The sequence below is a fragment of the Heterocephalus glaber genome, unplaced genomic scaffold (assembly GCF_053883595.1).
Source record: "Heterocephalus glaber isolate CG9 unplaced genomic scaffold, H.glaber_assembly_v1.0 deba00001442, whole genome shotgun sequence".
Lineage (NCBI taxonomy): Eukaryota > Metazoa > Chordata > Mammalia > Rodentia > Bathyergidae > Heterocephalus > Heterocephalus glaber.
Window position 1 is genome coordinate 49,948,722 of NW_028258296.1, and position 25,002 is coordinate 49,973,723.

The following is a 25,002-nucleotide window of genomic DNA, read 5'->3' on the forward strand; positions in this document are numbered from 1 at the left end:
GATACATGAGCACATAACATAGGTCAAGTGGCCATGAAGATATTTCTCTTGATTCTTGTCCAAGTGGTAACCATATAGAAATCTTTGCAAAATAAGACTTGCATAAATGTAATGAACATTGTGAGAGATGCTGCTCATTTTTCTCATCTTATTTTATTGTTTTGTACATTGCTGCTTGTATGAAGAGAGTTTTTAATACTGTGTGTACATATTATATAATATATAATGTAAAATAGAGATATAAATTATATATACACAACTAAGTCTTTCAAATTTACTTTGAACTGCCTGGCTCAAAGTTGCATGTGAACTCTGACATTCTTTCCTGGAAATTTACAGTGAAGAAGCTACAGTGTGGAGCTAAACTCAGGTAAAATAATGTGTTGTGTCTCAGCGATGGTTTAAACACATATAGCTTTTGTAGGCCAAATTTTAGGACGTAAAATGAGCGCAGAAAGATAATTTCTACAAAACTCTCAATGATTGTCATTTCCTGTTATTCATGGTCTTGTGTAATACATCCTCTTCTGGTCTGTTCTAGATCTATTGACTCACTTCTCAGAAGTAGAATACAACAGATGGATGGGATGCCACTTTGAAGATTAGGTTATAAGAAACCTGTGGCTCCCGTATTGGGTGTCTTCACTCACGTCCTTCATTCCACACTCCATAAGGAGCCAGCTGCCAAGTTGCACTTGGAACAAGAAATTTACGTCTTCAGCCAACAGGAGAACTCAGGGCCTGTCAACAGCACTAGAATGAACTTGGTCCTCCCCAAGTTCAGCCTGGAGATAGATGATGGCAGCCTCAGCTGTCACTTGTGTGAAGACTCATGTAAGACCCTGAGTCAGAAGCACCTAGCTATGCTATACTCAGGTTCCTGACTCATAGAAATTGTGAGACAGTAAATGTTTGTTGTTTAAGCAAATAAATTTTGGTGGTAATTTGTTTAGCAGCTATGAATAACCCATACAGAAAAGAGGGGAAAAAATTACAGGCTTTGGAGTTGTTGTGTGTTAGCTTTCCATGTTTGCAAAAAAATCCCTGAGATAATCAACCTGAAAAGAGAAAAAATTCTTTGGTTCATTATTTAGAGATTTTACTTAATGGTCAGTTGGCCTTGTGATTTGGGGCCTGTGTAGGATAATACACTATGGAGGGAAGCAGGAGGAAGAGGAAGACTGTTCAGCCTCACAGTGTCTGGGAAGCAAAGAGAGAGAGAAGGAGAAAGGGGCCAGAGTCCCAATTATCCCCTTCAAGGCCATATCTCCAATAACTAAATCTCCTCCCATAGGCCCCGTCTCTCAAAGGTGCCATCTCCTCTCAGTAGCACCACAGGCTGGCGACCAAGCCTTCAATGCATGGGCTTAGGGAACATTTAAGATTTGAATCATGACAGGAGTCAAGCGGTCTTCGGCTAAAGCCCAACTTGACTAATACCAGTTGTGCACCAATGGATGAGTTACTTAACCTCCTTGAACCTCCATTTCCTCAATTGTAAAATGGTGATAATAGTAATTACCTTGGAAATTGCTATCATTATTAAATAGAATAGCACATATTAAGTGACTAGTGAGGCCTGCAATATATTGATTCTAATTTAGTATTTGGTTTTTTTCTTTCCTCTTTCTCCATACTCCTATTAACCCTTACTTTTTTTCATCCTTTGTTAGGGAGTGAGTATTTGAAATCATAGAGAGAGTGGAAGATTTTAGGAACAAGTCATGTTCGAAAAGGCACGTTTTAGCAGGATTTCAAACACAGAGGTACTATCAGTTGATCGGGAGTGGGGAGAAAAGCAAGAAGTGCAGCACAGGAAGAGAACTCAACACTGGAAATACATTTCTTGCTAAAATGCTTGCTTTTCTGATTTCATTATAGGGCATAGATATAAAGATATTCAGGGTTTTAGTTACCTCTCCCCCATCCTAAAATGGATATTCCCAAAGTGACGAATGAAAGATGGTCTTAATTTGATATGATTTTTTTCCCATAGTGTAATATATGCAATGTCTTTTACAAAAAGCTTCTGAAGCTAACTGGTTTTACTTCTGTTTCAAGGAAGAATAAAACCAAAGAAAGTGGCTGCCAGGAAGTTGAGCAGCCTTTGGCAGTTCCTGTGGGATATGACCAGCCCCAGGTTCCTGACTGAGAGTAGGATACGACATCTGAAATAAAACAAGATCACTTCTTAAATACAAGAATTTTAGGGCTAGGTTGTTAAAGGACCTTAATTTTTAGATAAGAAAGCAGAGACTTGTAAAATTTGGCAAGAATTGAAGAATAAGTGAAACTTTCTGGAACTGGCACTTGTATTATTTTCTCTGGATGTAAAGCATTATTTATTTAGTCCAGGAAGGATTTTTTAGAAGAGAATGGCCTCGATTGGAAATTTTAAAAAGGAGGTATGGAGGTAAGATGAGGAACACCTTAGAGCCAGTGATGGTGAACATTTTAGAGCTTTCAGTGATGCAAACAACCTGCTGAGCCACGTGTGCCATAGGTTCGCCACCACTGCCCTGGGGTAATAGAACCAAAGAGGGCTATTCTAGGGTCATTTGTAGCCAATCAAAAATGGAAGGCAGATTTTTTAAAATGAAGAAAACAAGACAAAAGAATAAAATTTAAACTTCATGTGGACAATGGGAAGAAAGGAAGTCAGTGGAAGCCTTTATTGTAGAAAATCAAAGTATTTATCAAGACCAAGTAAAGGGATAGGCTTGCCAAAAATGAAAAGGTAAGGGGATCAGAGGAGAAAGAAGATGAAAAAGAAGATTATGATGTAGCTAACATTTGCTGGGCACTCTCTTGTCCTGGGACTCCTCTAAGCACAATGTTTACATATTTATTTCTGTAATTCTTATAACAGGTTTGTGAGGCTGAAGCAGATCATACAGTTTCAGGATGTAAAAATCGGCAATCATCATGAGAAATATAGACGCAATATGTACATCAGTTAAAGATGAGAAGCTCAGTTCAGAGCAAGATAGGCCTGGGTTCAAATTTTGAATCCACCACTTCTGCCTAGATCTGTCCAGTAAGTTGATTCAGTCAAATGGCTCTTATACCTTGAGACTCAACTTCCTCATGTGAAAATAGGGTTGATCCTAATATCTATCTTACTGGGTCACTGTGGAAACAAAACAAGGCAGAATATGTGTGATGCCTGGGATGGCAACTAACATGGGTAGGTGTTAAGTAAACAGTAGCTACAATTATCAATGTCATTATGGTGACAGTGTAGTAATGGCTATTGTCACAACTGGTATCTTCAGAAATACAAATGCCAGGTCCCATATTCACCTTAATGCAAATTTGTTTGAAGTATAGTATATACTCTACCAAGCACTGGAAAGGGAGTAAGAACTGCGTGTCATTAATTTGCCACATGACTTTGAACCTAGTTATCAATAGGTTTGAATGTGAAAGGGAGGAAGATACGATCTCTTAGATACTTTCTAGTTAAAAGAACTCAAGAATGGCTTTTATCCATTTTTACCCTTTCTTTGAGCACTCTATTCAGGTGTTTCTGGATCAGAAACAAATAAACATAAATTTATGCAGTTGTTTATAGCATGGAAAGTCTGCTGTTAATTTTAATTAAAATCTGTACTTAGAATGAGAAGATTTGGCAGCATGTTATTATGGAAGCCGAGAGTGGTGGTGAGCGGTAAATTACATACACTAAAGCTGATGCTCCTCAGTGTGAAGGGAACAGATAATGCTCAAAGCCAAAAAAGTGAGAAATGGTAATACAAGAATGTTACTGAGAGATGAGAATGGTAAATATCAAAGGAATCAACTGAAGACTTAAAAGTGAATGAGTCTGGGAAGAAGGCTGTTTTTTCATAAGATCATTAGAGACATCAACTCTCAACTATACACCTTTATAACTTCACTAAAGATAAACATCAAAATTAAGTAAATGCATCCCTTCAGAAAAACAAAAACATGAATGGTTAATGGTTGAGAAAGTTGAAGCTTTGGGTGGATGTGGAGGCAGAAATTAAATAAATTTGCAAGTATAATGGAGGTAAGGCTATGTGAACTTTTTAAGCACAAGAGTTTTAGACTTTATTCTGAGATCTGTAGAAAATCCTAGAAATAAATTAAAGATGGAACATTTCAGATTTGAACTGTGAAAGTAATAACATGATTCCCCTATGAGAATAGAAACTCCGTGAAAAGAAAGGTGAAAACAGTTAATTTTGACCCTAACACCTGGACACAAGCTTAATACATATGGTTTTCAATAAATAATTAAGGAATGAATAAACGGATGAATGGATGAAAGTCCATTTTCTTGCCATCTTAGTTTCCCCACCTGTATAAAGAGGAAAAGAAACCTGTTTTCTTCCTTCTTTATCCTCTTTTTTATTTAACGCAGGAACATTGGGGAGATGGCATAGTAAGTATAGAATATCTGAATCATCTTAGGAAGCACCACTGATTAAAAGGGTGATGATGATTAATATTCTAAGGAATAGCATATATGTAAATGAAATAAAATATGAGTATCTACTCTATTTTATGATGGCAGAAGAATTATCCTGAGTGAAGTAGGGAAAAGGTTTCCTCAGAATGGCAATATTAATATGGTGAACATCTTTGAAAACTGAATTTTTGAAATTGTTTCTTCTTTTGCATTTAGAGATGTTTAGAAAAAATCCCAATATTTTCTTTTGAAAAGCACACTAGATATGTAGCCTAGGCAATACGTTAGGGTGTATGTACTTCTACATTGAATATTTATAATGTTAGTCTAGTTTGTAAAAAAATTTATGTGAGCAGCAGGAGTTTGTCATATGCAATAAAATCTTTTATGTGGATTCTTTCCCATTCTTTTCAAGGGAATTTCTCAGAATTTTTTCCACAACTCAGTTTCAGACTCAAGAGAATCCTCAGAGGTTTTTTTCCCAGCCATTGCTGTTTTCTTCCCTTCACCACGGCACACTGGGAGTGACAAGCAGGACATTCCTGGAGTACAATTTGTTGATTAAATGAGGACTTTGGGCATCTGTGATTTTTTCAGCTCAGCTGTTCTCAAAGAATTGGAAGAAACAGTCCCATTCCCTATAATGAAAGACTGTGAATTCAGATGACTATAGAACAGAAAGTCTGTAGAAATACGGATGCTCCTCACGGTGCTTATTATGGAAAGGGCCAGCTTTTACCTGGGAGGCCAGGCATCTACCATGAGCGTAATGCAAGGTGTCTTGTGGGACTCCCTGCTCTCTTCCCTTCTCTCATTGTTGGTGATGGATGCTTTCAGCCTAAAGGTGGCAATCGGACTTTGTGGGCCCCAAATAGGCATGCCAGACACCCCCATCTTGAGCAGGGATTTGCCACAGCAGTTCTAACCTCTCTCTGACTCTCTCTACCTTTCTCATTCTGCCTCACAAATATGAGAAAATTATATATATATATATATGCACTAAATAAAAATTAAGTTCTGCCAGTGTCTTATCCACTTTGTAGATAAAAAGATAAGTATATGACATGTACACTGGAAGCTATTAAACAACTTTGAAAAATTACAGTTGATTTAAATAAATGAATGCAGTCTCCAGTTCATTGATCAGAAGACTTACTATTGTTAAAATGACAATACTCCCCCAAACGTATTTGCAGATTCAACATAATCCTTAGCAAAATACCAGCTACATTTTTTTCCTTTGAGAAATCAACTACCTTATTTTAAGACTTATAGGGAATCCAAGGGACTCAGAATAGATTAAAAATCTTGAAGAAAAAGTTGAAAGTTTGCATTTTTCAATCTCAAAACTTAAATAGTGCTACAGTAACTGAGACAATGTGATACTAGATCAATGCAATAGAAAAGACAGTTCAGAAGAAAACATATACATTTATGGTCCACTGATTTTCAACAAGGGTGCTAAGACTATTCAATATGGAAATAATCATCTTCAACTAACGGTGCTAGGACAATTGGGAAAATGAAGTCAAACTTTTATCTCACACTATATACAAAAGTCAACTAAAAATGGGTTACAAACTTAAATTTAATGGCTACAAGCATACAATTCTTAGAAATAAACATAGGCATAAATCTTTGTCATCTTGGATTACATAATGGTTTTAGATATGACATCTATAGCACAAGCATAAAAAATACATTGAAGTTAATCAAAATTATAAACTTTTTCACCATTAAGAAAGTAAAACATACACATAATGAGAGAAGATATTTGCAAATTATGTTTCCAACAGGGGGCTTAGATTTAGGGCTATCCTGCCTAAAAATGTTAAAAAGATTAAACAATAATGATAAATAATCTAATAAATCAAATTTTAATAGAAATTACTTTGAAAAAGATATGCAAATAGTCAAGAAGCACATGAAAAGATATCAAACATCATTAGTCATTAAGGTAATGCAAAGTAAAACCATGATAGGACATCACTTCATTTCTGCTAGAATGGTTACAATAAAAAAGAATACAATAACAAGTATTAGGATTGAATAATAAATGGGAAAACTAGAATATATCTTGAGCAACCACTCCAGCAATTCGGTGTCTAGGTAAATGTTCAAGAAAACTCAAAACATATCAACACAAACATTTGCGCACAAATGTTAATAGCAGTATCATTTGTAATAGTTCAAAGTGGAAATAGCTCAAATGTCTATCATTTGGTGAAGAAATAATAAAAAAGTAGATTCATGTAATAGGTATGTAAAATGTTTTATATATTATATATTTATATATACATACAGGAATATTACTCAGTCATAACAAATAATGATGTACTGATACATGCCACAGCATAGATGGACTTTGAAAACATATTGTGTGAAATAAAAACTCAGACACAAAAGTTCATATATTGTGTAATTTCATTTATTTGAAATGTTCAGAATGGAAAAATTCATAGAAACAGAAAGCAGTGGTTATCAGGGGCTAAAGAGAGAAGGAAATAGAAAATGGTTGCTAATACATATGGAATTTTTATTTTTAAGTGTTATTGAATGTTCTGGAATTAGATAGTAGTGATGTTTACAGAATCTTGTGAATATGTAAAAAAATTAATGAATTACATATGTGAAAATGTTATGGTATGCAATTACATCTTAAAACAAATTAGTTTCAAAGAATTGCATAACAACAGTTAACATTTATTAAACCATTATTGTGTCTAAAACTAAAACTAATGTTGGCTAAAATTCTGAAGCATAACATTTATTACTGGGGAAAACTTAACAAAAATAGTATCTGTCAGATAAAATTTACATCTGCAAATTTGACATAAGGAAGACACTACCAAAAATGATGGAAATTTTTGGAATGATTCAACAGAACATACAGGAAATTGTCTTGACACAATTTATAATGGAAATACTTTCTTTATAAAAATTTGTTCATGTTAGCATAACAGTTACTTTGCACAATTTTTTTTTTACTTAAATTCTTTTAATGGTACATTTTAGGTATACAGCACATTTACATTTCTCTTTGGGAACTTGTACCTTTACATGATGCATCTTGCTTCTTATTTTTTTCCCATTCCTAGCCCTCCCTTCACCCCCTCCACCCTTCCCTATTTACAAAGACTTTATTACCATTTTTTCCATTTCTCATCATTTTTCCTTTCCCCTGCCCCTCCCACTACCCCTACCCCTTTGGACCTTTTCTTCCTATTTTGCATTATCGATTATTCATTCTAATCATTGGTACATTTAAGGTATACAATATAATGACATTCATCATTGGAAATTTGCACTTTTACATAGTCTCTTTTGGTTCTTATTTTTCACCCTTGCCCACCCCTCCCTTCAAATGCTCCATCCCTCCCTATTTACAAAGATTTTTTTCCTATTTTTCCATTTTCTCATATTAATTCCATTCCCTTCTATCCTTTCCCCTAGCCCTCCCACTTCCTTCCCCTTTGTCCCTTTTCTTCTGATTTCACATTACCTATTATACATTTAGTCCTTCTTTACACTTTCAGTTTCTCACACTAGAGAAACTATTCAATATTTACAAGTGTGTCCTATTCATTTCACTTAAGAGTATCGCCTCAATGTGCATCCATTTAGCTATAAATGTCTCTAATTTCTCATTTTTTATGGCTGAGTAGTACTCCATTTTATAAAAAAACCCACATTTTCTTTATCCAGTCTCCAGTTGATGTGCATTTGGGCTGTTTCCAAGTTTTAGCTCTCACAAACAGTGCTGCTATGAACATGGGCACACATATATCACTGTGGTATGATTCTTTTAATTCTTTAGGGAAGATCCCCAGCAGGGGAATAGCAGGGTCAAATGGGACTTCCAGTCCTAGTTCTTTGACGTATCTCCATACTAATTTCCACAGTGGTTGCACCAGTCTACACTCCCATCAGAAGTGGAGCAGTGTTCCTCTTTCCCCACAGCCCCACCAGCATTTGTTATTGGTTGATTTCATGATAGTAGCCATTCTTTCTGGAGTGAGGTGGAATCTCAGCATTGTTTTCATTTTCATCTCTTGAATGACCAGTGTTGTTGAACATTTTTTCATGTATTTCTTTGCTTTTTTCTACTTCTTTGTATGAGAAATGTCTGTTCATTTCAGATGCCCATTTTCGGATTGGGTCTTTAAATTTGGGAGGTCTGATCTTTTTAAGTTCTTTATAGATTTGAGATAGTAGACCTTTGTCTGAGGAAAAGCAGGTGAAGATTTTTTCCCACATTGTGGGTTGTCTCTTCACACTGCTGGTGGTTTCTCTTGCTGTGCAGAAGCTTTTTAATAAGAAGAGATCCCACTTGTTGATTGTTTGTACTAGTTCATGGGCAACTGAGGTTTCGTTCATAAAATTTTTTCCTACACCAATGTCTTCAACAGTTCTGCCTAACCTCTGTTTCAGCCGGTTCAGCATTTCTATTTTAATATTTAGATCTTTAATCCATTTTGATTTTAGTTTAGTGCATGGTGAGAGATATAGGTCTAGTTTTAATCTTTGGCAGGTTGAAACCCAATTTTTTCAGCCCCATTTATTAAAGAGGCTATCTTTCCTCCAGTGAGGGTGTTTGGCTCCTTTATCAAAGATGAGATGGCTGAGTGTGTCTGGTGTTGTTTCTGCATCTTCTAATCTGTTCCACTGGTCCTCAGGTCTGTTTCTTTGCCAGTACCATGCTGTTTTTATCACAGTAGCTTTGTAGTATAGTTGCAGGTTGGGGCTTGTGATAGCCCCTGCCATGTCTCTATTACCTAGACTTGCTTTTGCTATTCTGGGTCTCTTCTTGTTCCAAATGAATTTTTGGATTGTTTTCTCAAGGTCCATGAAGTATGCTGCTGGGATCTCAATTGGAATTGCATTAAATCTATATAGCAGTTTTGGAAGTATGGCCATTTTCACTATATTAATCCTTCCTGAGCAGGAGCAGGGGATGTCTGTCCATTTTCTGATGTCGTCTTCAATCTCTCTTTTCAGAGTGCTATAGTTTTCAGAGAAGAGGTCTTTAATTTCTTTCATTAGGTTGATTCCTAGGTATTTCCATTTTTTGGATGCTATTGTGAAAGGAATTATTTGCCCTATTTCTCTCTCAGTGAGTCTGTCATTCATGTAGAGGAAAGCTATTGATTTTTGTGTGTTGACCTTGTAACCAGCTACTTGACTGAATTTGGTTATTAAGTCTAGAAGACTTTTGGTGGAGTTCTTGGGGTCTTCTATATAGAGTATCATGTCATCTGCAAATAATGACAATTTGACTTCTTCCTTTCCTATCTTTACTCCTTTCATTTCTTTCTCTTGTCTAATTGCTGTGGCTAATGTTTCCAAAACTATATTGAACAAGAGTGGTGATAGTGGACATCCTTGTCTTGTTCCTGATTTTAGTGTGAAGAATTTCAGTTTTTGACCATTTAGTATGATACTGGCTGCTGGTTTTTCATAGATGGCTTCCATCAGTTTGAGGTAGAGACCATCTATTCCAATATTTTGTAGGGATTTTATCATAAATGCATGTTGGATTTTGTCAAATGCTTTTTCTGTGTTTATGGAGATGATCATCTGGTTTTTGTCCTTGGCTCTATTGATATAGTGTATTACATTGATTGATTTGCGTATATTGAACCATCTCTGCATCCCTGGGATGAATCCCACTTGATCAGGGTGTATGGTCTTTTTGATGATCTTCTGCATTCTATTTGCCAGTATCTTATTAAGGATTTTTGCATCTATGTTCATTAGTGAGATTGCCCTATAGTTCTCTTTTTCGGTTGGGTCTTCCTCTGCTTTGGGGATCAAGGCGATGCTTGCTTCCAGGAATGAATTTGGGAGTATTGCTTCCCTTTCAATTTCACTGAAGAGTTTCAACAGTAGTGGCAGTAGTTCCTCTCTAAATGTCTTGTAGAATTCAGCAGTGAAGCCATCAGGGCCTGGGCTTCTCTTAGTTGAAAATTTTTTTATTACATTTTCCATTTCATTTGTTGATACCAGGTTGTCTAGAATTTTTAGATCTTCTTCATTCAACTTTGGTAATTCATATGTATCTAGAAATCTGTCCATTTCTTCTGTGTTTTCCATCTTCTTGACATATAGGTTCTGGAAATAGGTATTGATGATCCTCTGGGTTTCTGCTGGGTCTGTTGTAATTTCACCCTTTTCATTCCTAATTGCATGGATTTGGGCCTTTTCTTTCCTTTTTCTGATAAGGTTGGCTCAGGGTTTGTCAATTTTGTTGATTTTTTTGAAGAACCAACTCTTGGCTTCATTGATTTTTTGTATCATTCTCTTAGTCTCCATTGCATTGATTTCTCCTCTGATCTTTATAATTTCCTCCCTTGTATGAGCTTTGGGGTTGTCTTGCTCTTCTTTTTCTAGAAGCTTGAGGTTCAGGATCAGGTTGTGTAATTGGGCTCGTTCTGTTTTCCTAATATGCATATTCACTGCCATGAATTTCACTCCTAAGATTGCTTTCATTTTTCCCATAGATTCCAATATTTTGTATCGTCATTGTCATTTAATTGAAGGAACTATCTGATTTCTTCTTTAATTTCCTCTGTGACCCACTGGTTATTTAGAAGTGTGTTGCTCAATTTCTACATGTTTATGAAATTTTTTGAGTTTCTTTTGCTATGGATCTCCAATTTCATTGCACTATGGTCTGATAATATACAGGGGATAACTTCAATTCCTTTGCACTTACTTAATCATGTTCTATGAGCGAATATGTGGTCTATTTTTGAGAATGACCCATGTGCAGCTGAGAAGAATGTGTATTCTGATTTTGTGGGGTGAAACACACTGTAAACATCTGTTAAGTTCAATTGTTCAAGAGTTCAATTGAGTTCTAGTATTTCATTACTCATTTTTTGTCTAGTTGATCTATCTATCTGTGACAGTGGGGTGTTGAGGTCCCCCACTACAATTGTATTAGTGCATATATGACTTTTCACATCCGTTAGTATTTGTTTTATATAGTTGGGTGCACTAGTGTTTGGTGCATAGATATTTATGATTGTCATCTCTTCCTGTTAGATTGTTCCCTTTACAAGGATGTAGTGTCCTTTTTCATCTCTCTTAATCAGTGTTGGTTTGAAATCTACTTGATCTACAAAGAGGATAGCTACCCCTGCTTTTTTTCAGGTTCCTGTTCCATGGAGTATTGTTTTCCACCCTTTAACTTTCAGTCTGTGAGTTTCCTTTTGAATTAAGTGTGTTTCTTTTATGCAGCATATTATGGATTTTTGCTTCTTGACCCATTCTTCCAGTCTATTTCTTTTGATTGGTGAACTGAGGCCATTAACATTGATGGTTATAAATGAAACATATTGACTTATCATTGCCTTGACTTTTTCTTTTTGTTGGATTCTCCCCCTTTACATTTAATTTCTTGTCACACCAGATGGGTTCATTCTGCTTTGCTTCCTGATGTTGTGATCCTCAATGTTTGTTCCTAGGATATTGTGTAAAATTTTTTGGAGTGCTGGTTTGGTATTCACGAAGTTCCTAAGGTGCTCTTTGTCATGAAAGTATCTTATTTCTCCATCCATTTTGAAAGATAGTTTTGCAGGATACATCAGTCTGGGTTGGAGGCTGTTTTCTTTTAGGGCTTGGAATATGTCACTCCAAGCTCTTCTTGCCTTGATGGTTTGTATTGAAAAGTCTACTGTGATTCAGATGGGCTTTCCTTTGTATGTGATTTGTTTCTTTTCTCTGACTGCTTGTAGAACTTTGTTCTTCTGTTGAGTTTCTGGAATCTTAAAAATTATATGCCTCTGTGTGGATTTTTTTTGATCAAGGCTATTTGGAGTCTTATATGCCTCACTTATCTGTATGTCAAGTTCTATTCCCCTGCTTGGGACGTTTTCTGCCATTACTTCTGCAAAGAGTTTTTTTTATGTCATCTACACTCTCTCCTGTTTCTTGATTGACTACAATCAGTCTTATGTTATTCTTCTTTGGATCATCTAGCAGCTACTGGATTGATTTCTCATGGTTTCTTACAATTTTGAAGCAATTTTTCTTTTCCTGGTCACTAATTGCAATCTTATCTTCTATATCTGAAATTCTGTCCTCACATTGGCTCATTCTGCTGTGTAGACTTTCAATGGAGTTTTTAATCTCCTGAAAATCTATTTGCATCTGTTTTATGGATTCCATTTGTTTCCTATGTTGGGATTCCATCATGTTCCTCACCTCCTCTCTAGATTTATTAATCATGTCTTGCACTAGGAGCACAATGTCTGCTGTTATCTAAGAAACTATTTCTGATTTCATTTTTTCCAGAACCCCTTTTGTTGCCAGTTCAGTGGGTCCAGGTGGTTGAGTATCAGAGTGTTCTATCTCATTTCCCTTTGGGGTTGCTGTAGGTGATCTGGAAGTCTGGTTTTGAGACTTATTTATGTGTCTTCTCATTTTGACCGGGGGAGGGGGCGGGTGGTGCTGTTGGCTCCCCCACGGCTAACCTCCTCTAAACTGGGAGAGGTGGGACAGGGGCCGGGAGCAGCAGGAGGGACAGTGGCCTAGAAGCCCCCTCCTCTGGGCCAGGAGCGGCAGGACAGATGGCGGCCCAAAAGCCCTTTCCTCTGGGCCGGGACTTTGCACAATTTAAACTGATTTTTTGAAAGGATAGAGACCTGAAGAACCAACAATAGGGATGAGAAAGATATAATTTGAGGCATTGTCCAGTTGAAGTATCTTTGTAGGGAATTCTAATTCTTTTTTCTTTTTTTTGGTACCTGATATCAAACTCAGGATCTTGCTCTTGCAAGGCAGGCACAGTTCCACTGAGCTAAATCCCTGGCCTGGGAATTCTGAACAGCCCTAAATTCAGAAGGCCCTCAAACTGGAAAACTGATTTTTGTATACAGGCTGGAGTGAATGAGGGAATGCTTAAGAAAAAAAAAGGAGCAAGTTAAAATGAATCAAGAGACCCTACAGAGACGTTTCACCTTCTATACATTTTGCCCTTTTTATCAACTCCATTGGTCATGTCTGAATTCTTGATTTTCTGACAGCATTTTTCAATAACTAAGGAGTGTAGCAGTATTCAGTGTCCTCATTTTATTCATTGTCATCTTTGTTCTTAGATATCCTGTACGTACCATCCTGTGAGTCAGTCTCAGACAAAAATGTGCTCTCTAATGGTACTCTCCAGGCATTCCCTGACTTATCCACACAATAAACATTTGTTGAGTACCTACTATGCACCACACTCTGTTGACAAACAAATGACTATGTGCTAAGCACAAGATGATTGAGACAATCCATGCACTTAAAAAATAATGGTAGCATGGAGGAAACACTTTTAAATTGCTAATTGCAGAATAGTAAGATCAGTGCAGTGACAGAGATAGGTATATACCGACATGGCCTAATGTGGAAAATCTAAGTAATAAAGCCACTGTTACTTTTAACAGTGTTTCTTTTGAGAAATTTTAGATTAGTAGGCAGTTGTAAGAAATGATAAGACTGAGCTCATGGCCTTTATCTAATTTTCCTCTATGGTGACATCTTGAAAAACTATATCACAACACATAGCAGGATATTGAGGTTAATATGGCTGAGATACAGAACATTTCCATCACCAGAAGCTTCCCTCCCATTGCCCTTCTATAGTTCCACTCATTTGTCTCCCACCCATACCCCCTCTGTAGCCCCTAAAATGACACATCTATTCTCTTACTACAATTTTGTCATTTCAATAATGCTATATAAATGGAATCACATGGTATGTAACCTTTTAATTTTGAAATTACTTTATTCAGCCAAGTTCTCCAGAGAGTCATCCAGTTTGTTACATGTATCAACCATCATTTCCTCCTTTGTTGCTCAATAGTTGTCCATGCTACCAAGTTTGTTTAAACAGTTTGTTTAACCACTAACCTGTTGAAAAATATCTGAGTTGTTTCCAATTTCTACCAATTTGGATAAAGCTCCTATGAAGAATTTGTTTACAGGTTTTTGGGTAAAAATAATTTTTCTTTTCTCTGAGGTGAATGCCCAGAATGTAATTGCTGGCTTTTAAGCTAGCCACATTTTCAGTTTTTAGTAGGAATTGCCAAACTCTTTTCCAAAATTACTGTACCACTTTACATATTCATCAGCAATATATAAGAGATCCTGTTTCCCCATATCTTCGCCATCATCTGATGTTGTCACTATTTTTTATTTTAGTCATTCTGATAGGAATATGATGCTAACTGCTTGTGGTTTTGATTTTCATTTTCCATAATGGCTAATGGTGTTGAACAACATTTAAAGCATTAAAACATTTATCTGTATATCCACTTCAGTGAGGTATACGTTCATGTCTCTTGCCTTTTTCCTAATTGGATGTTTGTTTGTTTGTTTACTGTTGAGCTCTGAAATATATTTGTATGTTCTTGATACTAGTCTTTTGTTGGATATGTGGTATGCAAATATCTCATTGCAGTATATAACTCATCCCTAATTCTCTTACAGGAATATTTCGCAAAGCAAAAGTTTTTAATTTTTATGAAATCCATGTTCTCAATTTTTCATTTTATAGATGATGTTTTCGGTGTCAAGTCTAAGGATTTAGCCTAGACTCAGATCTGAAAGATTTTCTCTATTTTCTTTCTAGAAGTTTCATAGTTTTATACTTTATGTCTAAGTCTTTGATCCATTTTAAGTTTATTTTTGTGGAAGTTGTGAGTTGCTCATGGATGACCAATTTCTCCAGTACTGTTTATTTTAAAAAGGCTATTGTTACTGGATTGCTTTTGTGACTTTGTCAAATACCAGTTGGGCATATTTTTGTGACTCTATTTCTGGGTTTCTTTTCCACTGATGTATGTGTTTAACTCTCCACTAACACCAGACAGTTTTGATTACTAAGCTATCCAATAAACATGAAATTTGGAAGATGGATTCCTTATATTGTATTCCTTTTAAAAAGTCTTTCAACTATATTAGGTTCTTTGAATTTCAACATAAATATTTAGAATAATCTTGCATATATCTATAAAAATTTTGACATGGAATTTGATATGAAATTGCATTAAACCTATGTATCAACTTGGGGAGAATTGATGTCTTTACTAACTCGAGTATTCCAATTCAACAACGTGGTATTTCTCTTCATTTAGATCTTTGATTCCTCTCATCAGTGATTTCTAGTTTTCAGCCTATAAGTACTATATATTTTTATTATATTAACATGAAGTATTTAACTTTTAAATTTCTGAGTGGTTATAAATGGTATTGTATCTTGTATCCATATGTTAGCTTATATGATAGTGTATGGACATATGGCTACTTTTCATATATATCATATAATTTGTAACTTTGCTGAACATACTCATTGGTTCTAAAAGGTTCTTTTTGTTGATTCCTTAAAATTTTCCACAATGACAATCATGTATGTCACTTGCAAAGAGGAATGGTTTTATTTCTTTCTAATCTGGGTATTTTTTTCTTTCTCTTATATATGGTATAAGAGCTGTAAGGGAGAAAATCTGCCTTGGTCTTTGGGGAAACCACTCAGTCTTTCATTGTTAAGAAAAATGTTAACTGGAGATATTTTGTAAATATTAATTATCAAGGAAACTCTCTTAATTTTCTGTTTTTATCATGAATAGGTATTAATTATTGGCAAATGTTTTCAATGTAAATTAAGATGATAATGTGATTGTTTTATTAGGTGGATTGTGTTGATTTTCAAATACGAGCCAACCTTGAGTCCGCAGAAGAAACCCTACTTGGTCATGAAGTAATTATTTTTATTTATTGCTAAATTCACAATCTTTGCCTTTAAATTCATGAAGTATATTGAGCTGTAATTTTCTATTTTTATACTGGTGACATATAATTTTAGTAATTATGATAATAGTAACATCATAAGATGAATTTGGAAGTATTCCTTCCTCTCCTATTTTCTAGAAGATATTTTGTAGAATTGGAGTTCTTTTTTAAAATGCTTGCTAGAATTCTCTGGTGAAACCATATAGATCTGGCTTTTTTTTTAACAAAATTTCAAAGCATGAATTTGATTTCTTTAACAGCTACCTATTTCATGTTAGGTGAATTTTGATTTGTGCTCTTGTCTAATTTATATCTAAAGGATTGTTCATCATCTAACTTTATTATCCTTTTGATATGCAGGGTCCAAAGTGCTGTTCCATTTCATTCCTGATATTAGTAATCTGTGTCCTCTTGTTGGTTGTGTTAGCAATTTGCCCATTTTATTGATTTTTCCAAGATCCGGCTTTTCATTTTATTGGTTTTTCTCTATTGCTTTTCTGTTTTTATTTTCATTGATTTTTGACCAGAAATTATTTCCTTCCTTCATTTTGTTGGGCCTGATTTGCTTTTCTCATTCCAGATTCTCGAAGTAGGAACTTCAGTTACTTATTTGAGATATTTTTTCCTCCTATTTAATGTACTAGGAGGGGATAAATGTCCCAGATTCCTCGTCTGCCTCCTCAAGATCACCCCAACAGTAGATAGGGTGAAGCTGGGCTCCTTGTCACAGCTTGGATGGGAGGATGCTGAAGCTCATCATTTGGCTCTTGCTGGTTTGGGTGGGCTTGGGAATCACAGGGTTTTTTCTTCAACGTTTGATTGGAGTAGGGCCATTTCTGTCTAAAAGATTTCTTTTATCTTGGTAGGCTGCTCCTTTCAGGATAGATTGGCTAGAGAGAATAGGCCTTTGCAGGGATTTTCATGTCCATACCCACTGGTGTTTGCATACTGCCAGTTTACCCAGTACCTAGTCTGGAAACACGAGGCTGAAAGAAAACTCATACCATTCCCATGGGTACCATTCTTTGGATCTCAAGTTCTCCTAGTCTGTCTTCCCCTTCTCTCCACTTTCCAGAGTCTTTTCTTTGTTTCACATGTAATACCCATTATTTTCTTGAACCTACTAAGAATAATAGAAAAAAATACGCTTACTTCATCTTCCCAGAATGAAAAGTCTGATTCTAGAAGCTTAATTTGACCAGCTCACTGGAGAGGTTGGATCAGAAGGCAAGTTTACCTTTCTCTAATTGCTGCCCCTGAAATCCACTGTCAGGTCTCCCTGCACTGATGTTCTGAGCAGGTCCTGTGCGTCTCAGAGCAGTTTCATGTGGGAGCAATTCTCGTTTCAGGGGCAAAAAGTAAGCTGAAACTAAACAAAATCTTTCTCAACCACTTCAAGGATTGTTTTTCTTTCTTCACTGTCAGGCCTGATCCACCTTGGCAACCTGCACAGAGGACTTTCCGTTCCTCTCTGGTCTGCTCAGGCCCCTCTCCAGCTCTCTCTGTGGCTCCTTTCCCTTTGTAGTAGGAGTCAGGAGAGGGGGAATTAAAAGAAAAAGGCAAAGTGCTATGGTAAAGCATGGAGCTGCTGGAATCAGGTGTGAATGCTCTCAGTCTGTCAGGTGTGTAAATCCTGGCTTTCTCTCCACTGTGGTTTCTTCTGAGACCCTGTTTTGGTGGAGACCACAGACACCATCATATTTTCTGCCATGAGTCACACAGTCTCTGTCAAGCCCCTGACCATATTGAGTGGTATGTGCTGGAGTTACCTTGCTCCCATTGGCCAGACCCCTGGACAGGATTCTCTCAAGCAAGTTCAAAGCCAGCTATCTTCTGCACTATGTTGGACCCCAAAGGACGTATCCTGATTCGCTCATTGCTGAAGGAGCATTTTACCCAAGTCAGCATCTTGTCCTCTTTCCACGAACACAAATAATGGTACTTGCCTTCTCTCCTTAAGAATTTTCCAGGGCCCACCGAATGGCTGGGCTGAACAGAGCCAGTGGGGCTGAGTGGGGCTGACCGGTTGCAGGCTGACCGGGACTTGCTTGTTCTGGCTTGCTCCACCAGCTTTCCACCAGCCACCAGGACAGGGTGAGGAGGACCCCCTGGGCAGGCCCACCAGCTGACAGTTTGGCAGCGCGGGCGCCTCCAACAATACCCCCCGCCCCCTCTGGCCTCTGGCCTTTTGGCTGTGCAGCTACTTGGTTACACACTGCAGAGGCACTGGGGGACAAAAGCCATTGTTCTGAGCTCCAGAAGTGAACAACAGAGAGAGGGCCTGTCTCAGGTTCCCTGATGAAAACAAGCCCACTGGAAAAGTGAAGAGAATCTTTGCAATAAAGGCACACCAGACCACCATGATTGGTAAGTTGGAGGGTTTATCAGCTCCCATCGGAAACTGGACTTTCTTCAGGGGAAAAGCAGCTGAAACCTGCAGTAGAAACTTGCAGAGTGCAACCCTGCAGGAGGACAGGGAGCTCAACTTGGGACTTGCAGCCAGAAATCTGCCTGAATCTCACGGGTCTGGGACTAGCTTACTGAGACTCATTGACTTATAACTGCACACTGCTGCCCATGTTGTCTATTGTGACAGCGGAGACACATCTTAAAGGAGGCACTTTATTTTTTAAAGGTGATAAATTAATAACTACCACAAATTGTCATTCTTTAAGAGGTATTTGATGCTGTGGTGTTGCTGATTATATGACTTGGGCTAAGGTGTTGTGATTGATCTAAACAATTTTCCTTCTTGGTATAATGAAAATGAGACAGCCTCTGAGTCATTAGAGACTCAAAACCTAAAGACCAGCTATATCTGGAAGACACCTCTGAGAAGCAATCATTCCATAAGGGTTTTAAATAGATCAACAAAGATACTTACAATAAACCACTTCATAATAACAACCCAGGAATTAAACCAGGGACAGTACCAAAAACAAAAATGAGAAGGCATTTAAGCAAGTCACAAACCCAGACTTCCACTCCACAAAAGGCAATTTCTGGGGGAAATGAGGTGCAAAAGTCTGATAATCAACCACCTGGACACCCTGAACTGACAGTACAGGAAGTAACAAAACAGATGAATGAGGCTCTAGAAAAATTCAAAGCAGAAATAATCTCCCAGATAACTACAGAGATGGTGAGCAGAGTGAAAGACATGATTAGAGGCTCTAGAACAGAAACTGATAAAAAAAAATAGATGAGCTCAGAAACATGCTGGAAGCCATGAATGCCCAGCATAAGAAAGAAATGGAAACCATGATCGCCCAACATAAGAAAGAAATGGAATCCATGAAACAGATTCAAACAGACATTCAGGAGATTAAAAACTCCATTGAAAGCATGCAGAGCAGACTAAGAGAATCTGAAGACAGAATATCAGATATAGAAGACAGGATTTTGGTGAAGGACCATTAAAATAGAGATTTCTTAAAAGGACCATGAGAAATCAATTCAACAGCTGCTAGATGTTGCAAAGAAGAATAACATAAGACTGATAGGAGTCCACGAAAAATCAGGAGAAAGTACAATTGACATAAAAATCTGTTCACAGAAGTAATAGTAGAAAACTTCCTAGACAGAGGAGGAGAATTGGACATATAGATAAGCGAGGCATATAGAATTCCACCCATCCATGATCAAAAATTCTACACCTAGACATATAATAGTCAAGATCCCAGAAACCCAACAGAAGAACAAAATCCTACAGGCAGTTAGAGAAAAGAAACAAAACACCTACAAGGGAAAGCCCATCAGAATCACAGCAGACTTCTCAACACAAACCCTCAAGTCAAGGAGAGCCTGGAGTGAAGTATTTCAAGCCCTAAAAGAAAATAACTTCCAACCCGGACTGTTGTATCCTGCAAAATTATCTTTCAAAATTGATGGGGGAAATTAGATACTTCCAAGACAAAGAAAACCTGAGAAATTTCATGAACACCAAACCAGCACTCCAAACAATTCTAAGCAATATCCTAGAAAAAGGCAATGAAGGTCACAACTCCATGAGGCTCAACAGAGGGAAGCCACCAGACAAAGTAAGAAACTAAAGGGAAAGGGGGGAAAAGAAATAAGAGCCAACAACAGTAAAACATCATGACAAGGATGAATCAATATCTCTCAATTATAACTATCAATGTTAATGGCCTCAATTTAATCAAAAGAAGTAAACTGACAGAATGGATTAAGAAGCAAAATCCAACAACATGCTGTGTACAAGCAACACACCTAACTCATAAAGAAATTCATAGATTGAAAGTAAAAGGATGGAAAATGGCTCTACACGTGACAGGAACCCAGAAAAAAGCAGGTGTAGCAATCTTATTTGCAGACAAAGTAGATTTCAAACCAAAACTAATTAAGAGAGGCACAGATGGTCATTACATCCTTGTGTAGGGAACAATCCAAGAGGAAGAGATGACAATCCTAAATATATATGCACCAAATATGAATGCCCCCTACTATACAAAACAAATATTAATGGACATGAAAAACCAAATAAGCACTAATAAAGTTGTAGTGGGGGACCTCAATACCCCACTATCACAAATAGACAGATCATCTAGACAAAAAATCAACAATGAAATTCTAGAACTGAACCAAGCTATTGAAAAAATGGACTTAATAAATATTTACAGAGTGTTCCAAGCCACAAAATCAGAGTACACATTCTTTTCATCTGCACACGGGTCATTCTCCAAAATAGACCACATGCTAGCTCACAGGACATGTCTAAGTCAATGTAAAAGAATTGAAATTACCCCCTGTATATTATCAGACCACAGTCCAATAAAATTGGAGATCAATAACATGAGAAATTTCAAAACTCCCACAAACACCTGGAAATTGAATAACACCCTCCTGAACAACCAATGGGTCACAGAGGAAATTAAAGAAGAAATTAGACAGTTTCTACAAGTAAATGATGATGCCAGTTCAATATTTAGGAATCTATGGGACACAATGAAAGCAGTTCTATGCAGGAAATTCATAGCAGTGAATGCCCATATTAGGAAAACAGAGAACTCAGATAAATAATCTAATGCAGAACCTCAAACTCCTAGAAAAAGAAGAGAATGAAAAACCCAAAGCCCGCACAAGAGAGGAAATTATAAAGATCAGAGCAGAAATCAATGCAATGGAGACTAAGAGAATGATACAAAAAGTTAATGAATCAAAGAGTTGGTTTTTTGAAAGAATAAATAAAATCGATAAACCTTTAGCCAACCTTATCAAAAAAAGGAAAGAAAAGACTCAAATCCGTGCAATTAAGAATGAAAAAGGAGAAGTCACAACAGAACCAGTAGAAATCCAGAGGATCATCAATACCTACTTCGAGAACCTGTACTCTAATAAAATGGAAAACACAGAAGAAATGGACAGATTCCTAGATACATATGAATTCCAAAAGTTAAATGAAGAAGATATAGAAACTCTAAACACCCCAATTACAATTAGTGAAATTGAAAATGTAATAAAACATTTACCAACAAAGAAAAGCCCAAGTCCTGATGGCTTCACTGCTGAATTCTACAAGACATTTAAAGAAGAACTATTGCCATTACTCTTTAAACTCATCAAGGAAATTGAAAGGGAAGCAAGGCTTCCAAATTCATTCCTGGAAGCAAGTGGGACTTTGATTCCAAAACCAGGGAAAGACCCAACCCAAAAAGAGAACTACAGGCCAATCTCCCTAATGAACATAGATGCAAAAATCCTCAACAACATACTGGCAAACAGAATATAGAGGGTCATCAAGAAGATCATACACCCTGACCAAGTTGGATTTATCCAAGAAGCAAGGATGGTTCAATATTTGTAAATCAATAAATGTAATACACTATATTAACAGACTCAAGGACAAAAACCATATGATCATCTCAATAGATGCAGAAAAGGCATTTGACAAAATCCAACACCCAGTCATGATAAAAACCCTACAGAAAATTGGAATAGAAGGTCTTTATCTCAACCTGATTAAGGCTATCTATGAAAAACCAACAGCCAACATCATACTAAATGGTCAAAAACTGAAAACTTTCATGCTAAAGTCAGGAACAAGACAAGGATGCCCACTATCACCACTCCTGTTCAATAGAGTTCTGGAAACATAAGCCAAAGAAATTAGATAAGGGAAAGAAATAAAAGGAATAAAGATAGGAAAGGGAGAAGTGAAACTGTCATTATTTGTTGATGATATGATACTTTACATAGAAGACCCAAAAAACTCTACCAAAAGACTTCAGGACTTAATTGACAGATTCAGTAGAGTAGCTGGATATAAGGTCAACACTCAAAAAACAATAGCCTTCTTATACACAACTAGCAGACTCATTGAGAGAGAAATTAGGGAAACAATTCCTTTTATAATAGCATCCAAAAAAATGAAATATCTAGCAATCAATCTAACAAAGGAGGCAAAAGACTTCTACACTGAAAACTACAGCACCCTGAGAAAGGAGGTCAAGGAGGATATAAGAAAATGGAAAGATATCCCTTGTTCCTGGGTAGGAAGAATCAATATAGTGAAAATGGCCATACTTCCAAAACTGCTATATAGATTTAATGCAATGCCAATTGAAATTCCAACAATAAACTTCACAGAGCTAGAGAAAATAATCCAATAATTCATTTGGAACCAGAAGAGACCGAGAATAGCAAAAACAATTCTGGGCAACAGAGACATGGCTGGGGGTATCACAATCCCCTACTTGAAGCTATACTACAAAGCTACTGTGATAAAAACAGCATGGTACTGGCAATGAAACAGATCTGAGGATCAGTGGAATAGATTAGAAGATGCAAAAACAACTTCAGACCTACTCAGCCACCTCATCTTTGACAAAGGAGCCAACCACCCTCATTGGAGGGAAGATAGCCTATTTAATAAATGGTGTTGGAAAAACTGGATTTCAGCCTGTCAGAGATTAAAATTATTCCCATATCTATCACCATGCACTAAACTGAGATCTAAGTGGATTAAAGATCTAAATATTAAGAGAGAAACACTAAACTTGCTGGAAGATAAGTTAGGTAGAACTCTTGAAGACATTGGCATAGGGAAAGACTTTATGAACAAAACCTCAGTAGCACGGGAACTAGCAGAAAGAATCAACAACTGGGATTTCATCTTATTAAAAACTTCTGCACTGCAAGAGAAACCACCAACAGAGCTAACAGACCACCTGCAATGTGGGAAAAAATTTTTAGCAGCTGTACCTCAGACAAAGGTCTACTATCTAGAATATATAAAGAATTGAAAAAAATCAGACCCCCCAATTTCAAAGACCCAATTCAAAAATGGGCATCTGAAATGAACAGACATTTCTCAGACGAAGAAGTAAAAGCAGCAAATAAACATATGAAAAAATGTTCAACATCACTGGTCATTCGAGAGATGCAGATGAAAACAACACTGAGATTCCACCTCACCCCAGAAAGAATGGTTGCTATCAAGAAATCAACCAATAACAAATGCTGTTGGGGGTGTGGGGAGAAAGGAACCCTTCTCCATTGCTGGTGGGAGTGTAGACTGGTGCATCCACTATGGAAATCAGTGTGGAGATACCTCAAAGAACTAGGACTGGAGGTCCCATTTGACACAGCTATTCCTCTGCTGGGTATTTTGCCAAAAGAATTAAAAGAATCATACCACAGAGATATATGTGTACCCATGCTTATTGCGGCACAGTTTGTAATAGCTAAAGCTTGGAAAAAGCCCAAGTGCCCATCAGCTGGAAACTGGATAAAGAAGATGTGGTTCTTTTTATAAAATGGAGTACTACTCAGCCATAAAGAATGAGAAACTAGAGTCATTTATAGCTAAATGGATGCATATTGAGGCCATATTCTTAAGTGAAATAAATAAGACATACATGTGTAAATAGCAAAGTTTCTCTAGTGTGAGAAGCTGAGAGTATAAATAAGGACTAAAAGGATTAATAACTAATAAATGATACTTTGAAATTGGAAAATGTCCAAAGGGGTAGGGGTGTTGGGAGGGGAATTGGAAAGGAAAGAATGGAAAGGAAAAATTATGAGAAAAGAAAAAGAAAATGGAAATGAAGTATGTAAATAGGGAAGGGTTTTAGGGTGAAGGGCGCACAGGTAATGGGTAAAAAATAAGAACCAAGATACATCATGTACAGGTACAGGCACCCAAAGATAAATGTAAATGTATTGTATACCTAAAATGTACCAATAAAAGAATTTAAGAAAACAAAGAAAAAAAAAAGAGAATTTTCCAAAGGAGATTTACGCACTGGTGTCTGTGCTTTCAGAATACCAAGGGACATAGTCAGATCCACCCAGGAACTCTTCTATCCCTCTCTTCTGTGGTTTCCCAGGACCACCAGGACAACAGGATCTCCCTATTGGTTTGAAGAAAATACTATCCCTTACCCCTAATTAGGAGAGTAGAAAAACCAAGGGATACTGGGAGGTCACTTCAAGGAAATCTTACTTCCCAGCATCCTTGATCAAACTCAAGCCTTTCTTATCTAGGACATGGGACAAGGGCCACAGAACTGGCGTTGAGCCCCCTCTTAGCGAATCCTATAGGGATAATCTGGCAGCTTCTTTAGAGAGTGGAATTGTTTGTCACTTTGAGGTGTTTGGTTATAACTGGACTGAACCCAGTCCAGAGGTCTGGTTGGGGACAGCAAGTTAACTCCAGCACAAACCACGCCACATGGTCAGGGGCTTGCCAAGAGATAGAGCCTGTTAGCCAGAGATTGTGTGACCCATGTCAGAAAACATGGCAGTGTCTATGGTCTCCACCAGAACAG